Source organism: Bidens hawaiensis, unplaced genomic scaffold (genome assembly GCF_021521415.1).
Source record: "Bidens hawaiensis isolate Kalapana, Puna unplaced genomic scaffold, B.hawaiensis_p1.1 tig00008819_1, whole genome shotgun sequence".
Taxonomy (NCBI): domain Eukaryota; kingdom Viridiplantae; phylum Streptophyta; class Magnoliopsida; order Asterales; family Asteraceae; genus Bidens; species Bidens hawaiensis.
Genome location: NW_027491636.1, coordinates 569,010 through 585,570, shown reverse-complemented (window position 1 = coordinate 585,570; position 16,561 = coordinate 569,010). Strand labels below are relative to the sequence as shown.

At 38.2% G+C, this 16,561-nt stretch overlaps 1 pseudogene; it reads right to left on the bottom strand.

The window, feature by feature from the left end:
- Positions 1-9,838: 9,838 nt before the first annotated feature.
- LOC143530038 (cytochrome P450 93B2-like) lies at positions 9,839-13,000 on the bottom strand (annotated as a pseudogene).
- Positions 13,001-16,561: the final 3,561 nt, after the last annotated feature.

The window sequence follows — 16,561 nt, the reverse complement described above, 5'->3', positions numbered from 1 at the left end:
GCCGATTCAGGGCTATGTGACTCGGTGTCGTCATCCAAGGAATGAATGGTCACGAAAACCATCTCAATCTCTGAAATCTCCCTACCGAAAATTTGGGTGTCTGAGGCAGATCCTCCATAGATTTCACTGAAAAACTCCCCAACATGTTCCATGATGGTATCGATGAAGTACAAGGAGTCATCACCATGCGTGGGGTGTTTAAGCGGCTGTCTAACTTCAAAGATGATGTTCTCATCCCCAAATCTCTAAATTAGATTACCCTCGCGGACGTCGATCAACGCCTGTGTAGCGTGTAAGGCCCCGTTACCGGTAGCCCTACTTTCGTGTTGGATTTACTCATAAACGCAGTTCTAATATCAGAGTTAATTAAAACATTTGCGGAATATAAAAGCTTTCATAAAACATTTCATAACAAAACACATCTTGTCTTAAAACAACATCTTGTCTTTCAAAATAAACAAAACGTTAAACTTAAACGTCTTGAGTCTTCCGAAGCCAGCCTCTTATTCAGTGCCACGTGTCTCCTCAAGCGAGCTGCCTCATCCTACTCACCTGCGTGCATACTAAAAGTCAGCTACACTGAGTGAGTTCTAGTTAATCATACATTATACAATACACACAAACTTATATTCTTTCATTCATACTTTCATACTTTCATACTTTCTTTTGTATTAACTTGCTTTCATATCTTACGTTATAAAGAGCATTACGCCCTACATTCCTCGAGTATTATTAGGGCTCGGTACCCTCCTTCCTCGAGTATTATTAGGGCTCGGTACCCTCCTTCCTCGAGTATTATTAGGGCTCGGTACTCTCTTTCCTCGAGTATTATTAGGGCTCGTACCCTCTTTCCTCGAATATTAGTAGGGTTCGGTTCCCTAGTTCTCGAATATTAGTAGGGTTCGATTCCCTCTTCGTTACCATACAACCATACATCATACCTCGAGTATTATTAGGGCCCGGTACCCTCTTCGTAACCATACAACCATACAACCATCCTTTCCTTCTTTTATTAACTTTATCACATTCATACACATAAGCATACATATCATACTTACCTTATACATAGCGTTACAACCTGACAGTACGTGCAATATCCGAAGATCGTTCACGTACCATCAAGCAATCATTCATACATTTCACATTATTCACATAAGGCATACACTTATCTCTTAGGATAAGCGTACTAACAAACATATTGAGTATGCACACAGCCCCAAAAACATAACACATAAATGGGGCTAGAAACTCACCTGAATCCTGTTACGCTTTCCGTTAATCGTTATTCCCTTCTTGAGCTGTGCACGGCTAACTGTATAATATTTACATGTATCAATTAACTACTACTACTCATGTTGTATTTCTATCTTTATATAACCCACAACGAACGGAGGTCCGGGGGCAGCGCCCCTGGCAGCGGGGTCTAGGGGCGGCAGCCCCTAGCAGAGTCCAAGGGGCAGAGCCCCTGGCTGGGGTCGAGCTACCAGGTCAGCTTGGAAAAATTTTATTTCCATTAACTGTCTCAACACATTTTTCATTAGGTTTTTAATTTATTTTCTAATTTGCTAACTCCAGCGAACTTATCATTAAGCGAACTTAACAATAAGCGAACTTAATATTAAGCGATGTAACACTAAGTTCGCTTAATGTTAAGTTCGCTTAACACTGAGTTCGCCTACAGTAAGCGAACTTAACATTAAGCGAACTTACTGTAGGCGAACTCAGTGTTAAGCGAACTTAACATTAAGCAAACTTAGTGTTAAGCGAACTTAACATTAAGCGAAGTTAAGCATTGAGCGAACTTATCACCAGGCGAAGTTAAGGCTCGGCGAACTTAGCTTTAGGCGAAGTTATCATTGGCAACTTATCACCAGGCGAAGTTACAGTTAGGCGAACTTGGCTTTAGGCGAACTTGCTTGCAAGCGAAGTTAAGCTTGCAGGCGAAGTTGAGCTTGCAGGCGAAGTTAAGCTTTGCAGGCGAAGTTATTCAGTTCAGCTACGGGTTTGGTTTTTATCAAGCATTTTGGCGATTTTAATACCCTTGTTATGGTTCGACATCACCCACTAACGTTCCCTAACCATTTTCGTTCGTATATATATCCCGTATATACTATAAAGCTTGGACCTTTAAGCTTAAGGACGTTCAATACAAGATCTACGGTTTATCTTAAACGAACAGTACATGTTTATGGGTTTATTAGGTTCGTCCTAGCATCAAGTTCGCTAATTTACGCTTCGTTTAGATCCGATCTATTATCGTTTCAAGTTTCAAGGCTAAACGTTCAATAAAACGTAAACTTTAAAGGTCAAGAACATACCTTTTGTGCTCGTTCGATCTTGGTTAGCTTGTTTGGGAACTCTATATCTCGTGTAATAAAGATCTAATACCAACTAACGTTTAATCTCTCTCGGATCTTGCTCGTTTCTCTCTCTCGGCCGCCGGCCGTATGTGGTGGTGTATGTGTGTGTGTTTTGAATGTATAGAGAATAAGATGGAAATGAATGATGGTTTAGGGTTTAAGGGTGCTTTAAGGAGGTATTTATACCCCTTAAGGCTCATGGACCTAAGGCCCATTACCCTTAATCCATCTTAATTAAATCCAAGTCCATGATCTTTCCCATATTAGACGTTAGTTAATATTATTAAACGCACGACAATTTAACGCAACTTTCTTTATTTATTAGAATATTTAGGATGTTACATAGCGGCAAGGAATGGTCGGCCTAAGATAAGCGGGATGCTATCGTCATCGTTCATGTCCAAAATGACAAAATCCACAGAGAAGATGAAATTATCAACACGAACGAGCATGTTCTCGGTCATACCTCGAGGATAATTCACAAAACGATCAGCAAGTTGGATACTCATCCCGGTAGGCCTCAGCTCGCCTAGACCCAACTTGTTGTACACGGAATGCGAAAAGATCGGCCAGTGCATAAATCACCGTATCGTCACTCAAGATGCAGGGAATCGTGAAACTCCTAGGATCAGACATCTTCTCTGGCAACTTTCTCTGCAAGACTGCAAAGCAACTAGCACTCAACGGGATGAATGAGAACTTAGCTTCTCCTTATTTGAAACAATATCCTTAAGGAATTTTGCATGTTTCAGCATTTGAGTGAGTGCCTCAAGGAAAGGAATGCTGAAGTGAAGTTATTACAAAAGATCAAGGAATTTGGAGTTCTGCTCCTCGTCTCTATCCCTACGGAGTCAACCTGGATATGGAATTTTAGGTTTATAGACTCTCGTTGGTGTGTTGGATGATTGTGGTTTCTTGGCATGTGTTGTACTTTTTGGGTTGCGCCTTTGGTGCACCTTGGCCGATGGAGACTCTATCTGAATCTCCTCGTCCACCCACCCCTCTCCATCGACCGCAGGCTCCTCGACGACTCCTCTAGTCACCTCCTGAATAACGGGTTTGTTGTGTGCCACTGCACCGGTCCTCGTCGTCACAGCCTTCGTGAATCCCTTCGGATTTTGCTCGGTATTGCTCGGAAGTGTACCCAACGGCCTCTCAATTAATCGATTGGCTATTCTCCCATCTGCCGCTCGAGATTCTGATTTGGCGCTCCCTGATTTCTCATGAATGACTCGTGCTCACGAAACTTCTCTTGAGTCTCTTTGTGATGGGAATTCTCACATGCCATGAGCTGGGAAAACATCTGCGTCTGCTTTGTCATCATATCCTCTAAAGTGGGCTTCTTTTCTCCACCACTTGCTCATTCACCAGAATCATGGAATAGACTCTGACGCTGCTGGAAGCCTAACTGATTTCCATTCCTCCAGTTGGAATTTTGATTGTTTCTCCACCCCGGGTTATATGAATTGAACTAGATTTGCTTTCGGTTTGGATTACTAACGAAGTCTACTGCCTCCTCCTGGAAATCTACGGGGCACTGGGTGGTATCACTTGTTAGTCCTTCACAATCTTCGCTAACTCTTCAACCTGTACCGTAAGTGCGGTGTTTATGTCGACCGAATGCATGTCGCGTGATATGGAGTCGACGGTTTTGGTATTCTTGGCAGATGGTCGCTGGTATCCACTCATGGCTAACCCGTTGAAAGGGATATGCACTCATCGGGGTCCTTCGTCATCAACAAGTTACCTTCCGTAGTCGTGTCTAGCATGCTCTGCGTCGCGTATGTCACCCCATTATAGAAATTCTCAACAACTACCCACTCATTAAAATCGTGGTTCGGACATAAGGCTAGTAGAATTTTGAATCTCTCCCATGGACAACAAGATCAGCCAATCATCTCAAATGGGCAAAAACATATACTTAATAAAAAATTCATATTATTCATCCAAATCATAAGTAAACTCAATCCACAATCAAGTATAATCAAACACAACTTAATCCTTAACTTAATTGCAAAAGAATATGATTCCATGATCAAAAACAAAGTAAATATGAATCATAAACCAAACCAAAGTATATATTGATGTAAGATGATGATGATGATGATGATGATGGTTGATCTTGGCTGTGTAAACACTTGACAATTCTTCTAATCTTGGCTGCTAACACTCCTTCTTCTTCCTCATTGGCTGTTGCGATCGGATTCCACACCACCCTAGAGTTAGGGTTTATTATTTTTTTTCTTTTTCTTGGCTGCTAGCTGCTAATTTCGGCCAGAATAGTTTAGGGGCTGGTTAGGGTTTGTTTTCTTGTTGTTTATATATTATAACACATATGGGCGTCACAAAATGGATATGGGCCGGGCCTTTAACTTGATTCTTCAATAATAGTGAATAAAAGGCCTCCAAAACTCTTTCAAAGCTCGGTTCTTACTCTTTAAACCCGTAACCTACAATATACATATTCATGTAAGATCATACTAAAAGAAGTTAAAAACATTAAATATTAGATAAATAAGCGATTAAAACAATGATAAATAGCACGGAAAACTAGTGTGTTTTACAACACATTAGTATCCAACGTTTTCTTTAAACATTGCATATATTAAGTCATACTTTTGCCTTTGATACGTACAAGATCCATAGACCTTCTATATATCAAGTCGTACTCTTTCCCTTGATACGTACAAGATCTAAAAACCTTCCGTATATCAAGTCATACTCTTTCACGGTACGTTCAAGACCCGCCGACCTTCCATATACCGACTCTACTCTTCCTTCATATAGTAACTGCAAAGTTCCTTTGTCCTTTCCTATAGTGACACACTCTCTTTCAAAACACATGTAAGATCCATAGAGCTTTCACGTACCGACATGTACATATATTATATACAATTACGTATATATACACACTGGCATACAACATATATTAACTTACTTTCTTTATGAGTATGCACACAACTCTAAAACATTAAAATGAAAGGGGTTTAGAAAGTCGCGTGAGCTGCTTGACACGTTCCATACCAGTTAAACTTCTAACGGGTTGAACACTTGGACCACTGTACAAGGTTCGCCTAATAAATGTATCAATAAAAACTAGTTTCGCAAGAAACCTAAGAAGTTTTGCAGGAACTGCCAAGTGTCGCAAGAACCAACAGTTCCACAGTAACTTTCTCAAGAAGTTTCCATAACTGTTGCCTAACTTTTGTAAGGGCTTAGATTCGTATAAACTGCCCGGATTTGCAGGATGAACATGCTAGATTTGCAAGATGAACTTTAGAATCATACAGTTCTGATTTCATCTCAAAGTCCAAAATTTTTATGTCAAAAACTTGTATTCAACACTCAAAAGGTTGGAACCTCTCGGTCTCTAAGAAGATGTATACCTGCTTATTTTTATTAAATAACTCACTAAACAAAACCCTACAGTTGAATATACCGCAAACAAACCCTAAACACAAAGTCTAGAATCAAACATGCAAAAATCAATCATAACACAATCAATCAATCAAAGCATAAGGTTTATGAAGTAATATTAATAAAAACCCATAAAGTAAACACAACCTAATTGATATATAAAATCAAACTTTACAATAGCAATTCATGTTTTTTGATCAAACAATCCATAAAACTCATCAAACTATGATTTAAACACATATGTGATGTGTGGGTAAAAGTACACGCCTTAAGTGTTTTATATTGTGTGTTTTACTTGTTTATATGTATCAAACACAAATACTTTGAGAGGTTTAATGTTTACAGGTGTGTGGAGCTTAACGGAGCTTAAAGAAGCTAATTTGGAGCATTCATGATGGAGTGGAAATGAAAGTGATGATCTTTGAGGTGATAGAGAATTGAAATACGAACGTACCCGCAAACGGGGAGGAAAACGGAGTTGAAACGAAGATTCTATGAAGGAAACAGTGTTTTGGCCTAAAAGACCGTAAAGCAGATTGACCAGACCGTAGCTTACGGTCTGGTCTGACGGAAATTGTGATTTTGGTGATTTTTCTTCCATATTTAAGCCCCAAAAACCCTAATATCGAAGGCATTTAATAATTATCAGTAGAGGGACTTCTTGGAGGCCATATTCCACCATCATAACACACTTGAATCATCCAATTGATCCATGAAATCATTCCTCCACACAATCATCAAGAGCATGAAGATCAAGATGCAAGGCTAAAGGCTTCATAACCATCTCCGGGTGTAGGGTTGAGTTGCATAATTAGGTTTTGATATTCTAAACTTTAACTTTGATTTGGATTTGGTTAATCATTAGGTTGATCAATTCTTTGTGTTTGCTTTTGTGCTTAAACGGTTTTTATATATTGATTGCTTAATCTTTTGTCAGTTATTGATTTGTGGTCATCAACAATTAGGATTAAGTTCTTTCGTCATTGACCCGTTTATCATTAACCATATTATTAATTTTGTGTTTCAATGAGTAAATTCGATTATCAATTAGATTTTCATTAAGCCGTGTCAATTGTTTGGATTCAGTTCTGACGATCAACATAGCCAATAGTTAAGTCTTTTGATTTACATATTTTTAACAAGAAACCGTCCAAAGAAGTTTATCAATTCCTTAACTTGTTGCAAAACCCGAACCCTGGAGTTTGGTTATTTTCTCATTATTTTTTACAAACATTTCCAAGTAACCGTGTGTTTTTATTAAATCATCTTTTATAAACTGCTTGACATCGTTTGTCCACTTAGTTAATTAATTAATTATCATGAACTTTAATTGCACTTTCCACTAATTCCCTGTGGAGACGACCTTACTTACCCGTACTAGTTATAGGTATTTAAGCATCATAAATACTTGTTTTTGATTAGAGCACGACATCTACATCAATATACACATGTAAATATTGTACTTTTAGATGAAAACCCTAACTTTTGAAAAACCCCAAAACCCCATAACTTTGAGATCTCAACTAACAAGGTTTGAAGGTGTTTCTTACCTTGTTTTCATCATGAATTGATCCACAAACAAGCTTCTAACAATCCTTAGCTTGATTCAACTTTAAATTTCTAAGGTGGTGATGATTCTTGAACTTTTTCTCTCTAGGATGAAGGAGATGAAAATGGCTAGATATTTTCTTTGGGTGCTTATATAATAATTTAACTTTGATTAATATTATACCGACCCCCTCAATTTCCATTGCAAACACTTTGAGCTTAAACATAGAATACCCACTTTTATTTCATAAATCTTACTTTATTACAATTTTTAGTTCATTACAATAAACACACAACATAATAGACCTATGCGGTGGTTAATTTATTTTTGGGGGGAAGGTGTCCTAAGGTGTTGGCAGAGTTTGTTGCGTCTGCCCCACTTAAGCCGTTGCTTAAACCGGACAATGGGATTAGACCTATTGCCGTTGGGGCCATTTGGAGGCGGTTGGTCTCTAAGGTGGCTATGAGGGGTGTCGGGAAGGAGATGGTTAAATACCTCGGTGACTTTCAATTTGGGGTGGGAGTCCCCAGTGGGGCAGAGGCCGTGCTTCATAGCGCGAACAGGTTTCTAAATCAGTTTCATTCGGATGGGTCATTGGCTATGCTTACTGTTGATTTCTCCAATGCCTTCAACTTAGTAGATAGGACGACCCTTCTACATGAGGTTCGGAGTCGATGTCCTTCCATTTCTCTTTGGGTGGATTTTTTATATGGGCAGTCGGCTAGGTTATATGTGGGTGATACTTTCATTAAATCCACCACTGGGGTTCAACAGGGGGACCCTCTTGGGCCTCTCCTTTTTGCCTTAGCTTTGCACCCACTTGTTCACCAAATCAGAGATCGGTGCAAGCTTCTCTTTCATGCTTGGTACTTGGACGATGGCACGATTATCGGGGATACTAGAGAGGTAGCCAAAGCATTAGATATTATCAGGTCTGAGGGGCCTCGTCTGGGTCTTGAATTAAACGTTAAGAAAACAGAGTTATTTTGGCCAACATGCAATGGGGTGAAGGCACAGGAGGGGTTGTTCCCTTGCGAGATTGGAAGGCCGGTGCTTGGCGTGAAACTCCTTGGTGGTGCTGTAAGCCAGGATGCGGGGTTTATCAGCAGTTTGGCTATGAAAAGGGCATCTAGCGCTGTGGAACTGATGAGCTGTCTCCCAAGACTTCGGGATCCTCAATGCGAGCTTCTTTTGCTTCGCTTATGTATGGGAGTCGCCAAGCTTTTGTTCGGTTTGAGAACATGCCAACCTATGTATGTGGGGGAAGCTGTTTCTATATTTGACAATGGTCTTCGAAGGGCGATTGAGGACATCGTGGTTTGTGGAGGTCCGTTCTTTGGGGATCTCCAATGGAGGTTGGCGTCACTTCCGATCCGTTATGGGGGGTTGGGTCTCTGTTCGGCCGAGGATGTATCTACATATGCTTTTGTGGCTTCGAGAGCACAGTCGTGGTGTTTGCAAGACCATATTCTTCGGGATTGTGATATTTATGGGTTGGACTCTGATTATGGGTGTGCGATGGATCGTTTACGTACTTCACTTCCAGATTTTGATCTTAGCGGGTTCTCTAATAAGGACACCGCCCCCCCCCCTAAAGCCCAACATGTTGTGGCGAGTGCCTTATTTAGTGGAATCGTCAAGAGTTTAGAAGTGAAGTTTGATCTATCCCCTCGCCAAAAGGCTGTGTTTGAATGCCTTCGGGCTCCTCGGGCTCAGGATTTTCTAACGGCTATCCCCATTGAAGGATTAGGCCAACGTATGTCGGGTTTGGAGTATCGGGCTATCCTTAAGTACCGGTTAATGATCCCTATGTTCCCGACGGATGAGCCTTGCCCAATTTGTCGCAAGGTCTGTTTGGATTCTTTTGGTGACCATGCGGTGCATTGCAAAGAATTGTCTGGCTTTAAATACAGACATGATCTGGTTAGGGATGTTCTGTGTGATGTTCTTAAACGGGCAGGGATTTCTGCTAAAAAGGAGGCCCCTGTTAACTTTCTCACGGATCCTATTGAAGGGAGGTCTACTTTACGACCAGCTGATATTCTTGTGTTCGGGTGGGCAGGGGGGAAACACGCCTATGTGGATCTTACAGGAGTGTCTCCTCTTGTTGGGCTCAGGGACCGTGGGTTTGTTGTGGGTCAGGCTGCGTTGAAGGCTGAATCGGGCAAAGTTGTTAAACACGAGAAAGCTTGTTTAGATAATCAACATGTCTTTCTACCATTTGCCTTTGATACATTTGGTTTTCTGGCTCCAGAGGCTGTGAAATTTTTGAGTAGGGTTCAGCGCGTCGTACACGGAACCTCTTCAGCTTCTAGGTCCCAAAGCTTCGTTTTTAGCAGGATTGGCTTTGCTGTTCAAAAGGGGGTTGCGGCGCAGCTTGTTGCCCGTTTGCCTGCCACTTTATTGTAATCGTTTTATAGTAAATTATATAAAACAATTTGAAAAAAAAAAAAAAAAACATAATACAAACACACACATAAAAGTAAGATACAAACACTAACATTTAAGGCGCCATTAAGCATCGACCCTATTATTTAACACAATAAACAAAAGGCCATCACCAACAGTCATATCCGTTGGAATTTGGTTAATAAAATAGCTGCCATGCTATAGTAAACGTCAAATCTGGGGAGCGTTTTTGCGAAGAGAGGGAAAGCACACTAGATCTGTTGCTCTTGGTGCAGTGAGTCCAGCCCGTTCATCCATACTCAACATATGCTTATCCGTAACATTCCATTCAAAGCATTGTATGAGGGCAGCAATCAACGAAGGGACTTGTCTCATAACCATACTTACACCAGGACAACTTCTCCTCCCACTTCCAAAAGGCAAAAGTTGAAAATTTTGCCCCCTAATATCTAAAGAGGCTTTAAGAACACCACATTCTAAAAACCTGTCGGGTTTGAACTCCAATGGGCTTTCCCAATACTTTGGGTTTCTTCCAATTGACCAATTATTAACAAATAACATGGAGCCAGCAGTGATGTCATACCCAGCTTTAACACTCACAATTTCATTTGACTGTCGTATCACCAATGGAATCGGGGGATGAAGTCGAAAGGATTCTTTTAAGATTGCTTGAATGTATGGTAGGTTCGGTGCATCTGACTCATCGACTAACCTCGTATTCCGACGACGGTATCAATCTCTTGTCTTGCTTTTTCAACGACTTTAGGGTTGTTGATAAGTTCAGCCAATGTCCATTCGATGTTTGCAGCAGATGTATCTGTTCCAGCTGTAATAAAGTCATATAAAGTAGTTTAATTGAGTACTTATATGCCTTTTTATTATCGCAAGGTAATGAACATATTGTTATAAAGAGTATAATCTCGAAAAAAAAATACACACATGTAAACATAGTAAAAAAAACTTAATTTTTCCAATTAAACATCGCTGAAGAATCTATGGCCATAGTGATGTTGATAAAAGGCATGGGTGTGAATGTCTAACATGACACAAACCTATACAAAATTCTCGAGTTTGGGTTTCATCTAAATGAGTTTGTGTTGGTTTCGTGTCAAACCTGTGAGCATGTTAAGTAAAATGTCTTGTGTTCGTCTTAATTCGATATATTCATAGTTGACTCATTTAACTCATTTATATAACATTTTTAGTTTTTTAAAATATGTTTTACTTAATAATTAAAAGTCTTGGGGATTTTTAATGCTTTGAGTTAAAATATTATAAAAAAATATGACATAGTTTTAATAATTACTTCAAAAATAGAAAAAATAATATGTAATGCTAGAATTAAAGTATGTAAAAGAAAGTTAAAATATTAATTTATTTTTATAATTATTTTCATTGAAAATATTGTTAATAGTTTTTCATTTATAATAATATCAATATTAATATTGTATTGGTCTCTCTCATGCACTCTCTCTCATAAAAATATAGCTTTATAATTATAATAACGCATCGACATTAATAATAATATATATTACTATTATGATCAACAACAAGAAACATAAAAAAAGAGAAAATAAGAAAAATAAAATAAAATTTTATAGTTTTGTATTTAATATTTTTAAGAAAAACCATGAAATGGAAAAAAAATGCTAAATGTGTGTAATATGTCAAATAATTATTGTTAAATGAATTGAAAGTTTAAAGGAAATGGTATAAGACTAGACGTAGTGGAAGAAATTTATACGCTAAAACGCTTATGTGGCTGTGAACCTTTTGTTAAACACAACAATTCCTATTTTTTCGCTATCCTCATTGAGCGCCAATGTCTTAACGGGGTCCAAAGGTGACATTTGATGTAGAACTATTGGTGGGGGTGACTGGGTGAGGGGATTTTCCACGCTTCTTCAGCTATTAATTTCTTTTGAAAAAAGATTTATATAGAGAGATAAATTCCCTCTCTAATTCCCTCATATTTTATAAATGGATAAATGACCCAACAATTTTACTTATTGAGAGGTGGATGAGGCTTTGTAGGGGTGAAACATTTAGTCGAGCACGGACAAACATCATGACAAGATTCACGTGCTTAGATGACGACCGTCTGCTTTTATTTTGTTAAGGTGTTCTAGTAGTTTAACTAAACATTTAGCTAAAACTGCCACACATAGTCTAAGTAAGAGAGAGTATATTTAGCCTAACCCATAAATAAAACTTATCGGATCTATTTAAAAAAATCAGAATTTATGATTTAAAACCGTAATAAACTCCAATATATGACTAAACATCTGGTTGATATGTTTTAAAGCATCAAGGAGTAATTAAAGTTACCAAAATCAAGGCTTTGATGTGGTTTCTAGTAATCTTAATCTCAGCTTTCTCATCCTCCAAAACATCCAGCAACAAGTCTAGAAAATCTTTCCCTTTGCCAACTTTACCCTTCCCTTCGTTTCTTCGTCTCATTTCTTCCCTTTGAGATATGATCTTTTCAAGCAAAGCATCATACCTTTTACGTATATCCTCGTACCTCTTCTTAAACCCTTGCAAATCTAACTTCCTGCAAAACCATATGAAATCCGAAAGATTAAACTCTCCGAATATCGTTGTCACTTCCCGTACAAGGTTTTTAACTTCTTCCGCATCACTTTTGTTTAGAGAGTATCCGATTCCCATCATCATTTGACATATAACATTGCTTGATAGCTTTAACAACTCATTTGTCATATTCACACTCTCATTTTGTTTCGCTTTAACCGTTAACGTTCGTAAAAGCTCGTGTATTGCATGGGCTCAAATAGGGAGAAAATGACCGAGATTCTGGCTGCCTAGAAGCTCGACCGTAGACAATTTTTTTAAGAATCTCCAGTAAGGCCCATGCGGTGCGAACGCAAAGGCGACACCGTATGTAACATGTTCGACTGCTAACGTACGTGCTCTATTAGCAAATGCAAGGTCGCTTTTCTGGAGCAATTCTTGGACGACTTCTGGAGTGTCCACAATGACACACGACACCGAACCGAGGCGAATGTGGATTAGGGGGCCGTAGCGGGCGGACAGACGTTGGAACGACTGGTGGATGAGTGGACCGAGGTGGTGTAGGTGACTGATAACCGGTAACGATGGGGGGCTTGGTGGGAGACGATGGTTTGGTTTCCTTTTAGTGAATAATATTAATACGAGCAATGAGGAGATGAAGACTAAAGCTATCACTGCCGGTGTAACATGTGGCAACATTTGAAGTGTATTCATGGTAAGATAGTGATTGTATGAGTGAAATTGATGTTTTGTATTATTTATTTATAAGGTGAAAACTTAGGTTAGGTACCACCTTCCTTCCAAGCATTGAATTCCACATAAATGTAAAGGGCCACGTGCTTTTAATTCTAAACATTTAGTACGTTCAGGGTTTTTTTTTTTATTTTTTTAGAAGGAATTATAAAAAAAGATGATATTTCCGAATGTAGGTTTTCTTGTTTTGTATGATTTATTTATAAGGTGAATCCTCTTACCATATGGAGGTATATATAATAGCAGATAGAATCCTCTTACCCAACGTGGAATCGAAATGAGTCGGCACCTGGAGAAGTTCATCAAATGACTCGAACCCGGTCAAGTCCTAACCACACCACAAAGAGACATCCCTCCAAACCTCTTTAGCCCGAGCACGGTCAAGGAATACATGTACGGATGATTCAGGTATCAAAGAACACCAAGGACAAACCTCGGATCTCGAGGTCATACATTTAACAATTGAATTAACCGCGACCGGGATTCTATTTAAAAGCAGTCTCCAAACGAAACAATTCAATTTAATAGGAACCCAATTTTCCCACTCGCATATGCCCCCAAAGAATCACTGCCGTAAATCTAGTCGGCCATAACACTTATCAATACAGAACAACCAACATCAAAGACTATATATACTCTTACTTTACCGTCTGGAGGACGAAAACATCAATCGGAAATATGATGACTACATTAATTTATTCAGTAACATGAATAAGCAAAACTACAAACATATAACTAGAGGTGGCAATCTAACTGCTAGTATTTTATCTAGATTATGTTGTACCAAAAAAAGAATGCAACTTAGACAACCTGATCAATTGCTCTAGATCCTGTGTGTTTCTTTTTACCAGGGGCCGCACCTATAAGAATATGTAATATGTATTTGTAACTTGGGTTTGTATTTGATAAAAAATATATTTAATTAAATAAAAAAACAATTCTTTTTTATTAAAGATAACAACATTGATGGTGTGCTGTCATGAAAATGGAGTCGTAGGTTTAATAAGTTGTGTAGGCATATATACCACAATACTACGCACCTAAAAAAACCACAAAGTAACCATTTTGCAAAATTAATAAAACCAAACAAAATCGTTATCTAATATGCAATGATAGATCTGTAAAATCATATATCATGTACTTGTTCCGGAACTAAACTATTTATAAGCAATGTCTAACTAGAATTTTAGCCATCACGCGTTGCGCCGAGAGCACATTTTGGTAACAAAGCATATGCCAGATTTGTGTTGGATATTGCTGGTATGATAACACTCATTTGAAAAGTTAAGATAAAAACATGATAAGAATGTAAACCAACAACAATGATGTACATACTACTATTGTACAACTCTTTTTAACCAAACAAAACACCTAAAACAATTACACACCGCACTGTTGTTCATTTTCGAATGCAGCCCAACACCAGCGCAACTATGGAGCACCTGCACCTAAGTAAATGTAACTATATAATGTAAGATCAAAGGTTTGTTCATGAATCATGAAGATACTGTGTTTCACATAACTTTGATGTATATGTCCAAACACAAAGCTTCTCTTAAATCCATGTCCTCTTCTAAAGCAAAATATCAAAAGTCAAGTACAAAGTCTCTTTTTAAATTCATGTCCGTCTACTAATGCAATATATCATGTGGCAACTATGATGCATAAAGAAAAAAAAACTAAAAAACTCCTTAACCCATAACAAAACAAAAATAATAGAGAATAATGTTATAATTAATAGATATTAGAATATCATTTAAGGGTCAGAAACATCGCTGCAAGATTGGTTCCAAATGGTGTCACCAATTGCCATCCTATATAATTATGTGTACGCCAATCCAATTTTAAATCTGATTGTTGGTCAGATAACGTGCATTCATCACAGCCTAAAGTTTCAAGTGAAAATAAATCAAATGTAAATAACCTTGAAGGCCACTTAACTGATGAAGTAGTTGTCATATTGTATGTAAAAAAAACCTTTCTTCAAAGAAAGTACCAATCACAATCCTACGTATATATGAAAGTAAATTCTGAAAACAACCCCATGTGGAATTAAAATTAATTTCTCATTCGAACATAAGCATAACACTTGTTCTGAAACAAACTTGAACAATATTATGAACACCGAACCTGTAATCTTAATCGCAGAGCCATAATGTTTAACCGGCCTTTCTCGGCGATTATTATAGTTGGAGTTCGCATATCAGGGTTCGATTTTGCATATTAGAACGTAAATGGCTCAATCGAAACCTAGCCTGTAATATATCTGAATCGCCAACCCACAATCACACCTTAAGGCAAACAAAAACTAATATATTTGAGGTCATCTTAATTATAAAAATGACATATCAAGATACACTTTGCATCACAAATTTTGTTGATTCCAGTCTTACCTTCTTTTCCAATTAATGTAAGTTCATAAATTAATATAAAGACCAGGTTATTAATTATGCATTTTTTGTGAATGTTTTGCTTCATTATTATGTGCAATTACAATGAGCTGTACATGACATGCTATAACAGAAATAGAGTTTCACCCTAAATTTTATGTCAAATCGGCTGATGAAACCAAAATTTAACGACTTCTTCGATGAATCCCATTGTCTCTAAGTTAAATCAATCTTCTAACATTTCGATCCATTCAGATAAAAGCCAGTATAATTAAGAAAGCTTATTAATGGAGACACGTACCTGCAAGGCAAACGTGACTACATATTCTGTTTCTGGAGCTTCTAGTAACACGTACACCTGCAAAAAGAGACAACAACCAAAGAAAATAATAAGACAACACAAAACGAATAAGGATAAAGGATAATCATGAAACAACATAAAGATACACCATCGTCGATTATTAGGGCTGGATTTCATCAATTAGGGTTCCATGAATGTGAAGGGCTCAATCAATCGATTTAGTATTGATGTCTTAATTAGCAAGATGATAGTAACAAAGCCTCAAAAACCCAAGATTTAACAGCCATCAGTTCTCCAAACCGAAGCACTGCCACCACCACACGATTGCTGCCTAGGGTTGGTAGATTTAAACCCGGTAACAATCGACGACGATGGCAAAAACCGGTGGAAAACAAAGAGACACGGCCATAACCGGTAGAGAAAAACACAAAACCAAATGGAACAATCTGCAATGGCATTAAATGGAATGGGTTAATCGATAGAGTGCGCCTGTGATTTCAGAAAGAAGCGACACGCGTAGCCCTAGGCGGCAAGATGAAGACGCTATATAACTGCTTGTAACTCACGCATAAAAACAGTAACGAACTGAGTGTGGCAAGCAATTTGATAATTAATATATATAATACGTTTTGCAGCTTCATAAAGCAATCCGCCTGCTAGTATTAAAAAGAAAAAGTACCAATTGTTTAATGTTAATGTTACAAAAAAAAAGTCAAATGCATATATGATGGTTGGTCTAGATATGACTTGTGCAGGAATCAAATCGTTGAACCTGATTATTATACATGAGACAAATCGTTGGACCCATACCTATACTCTCCACTGTTTATCTTACCACACTTTTAACAAG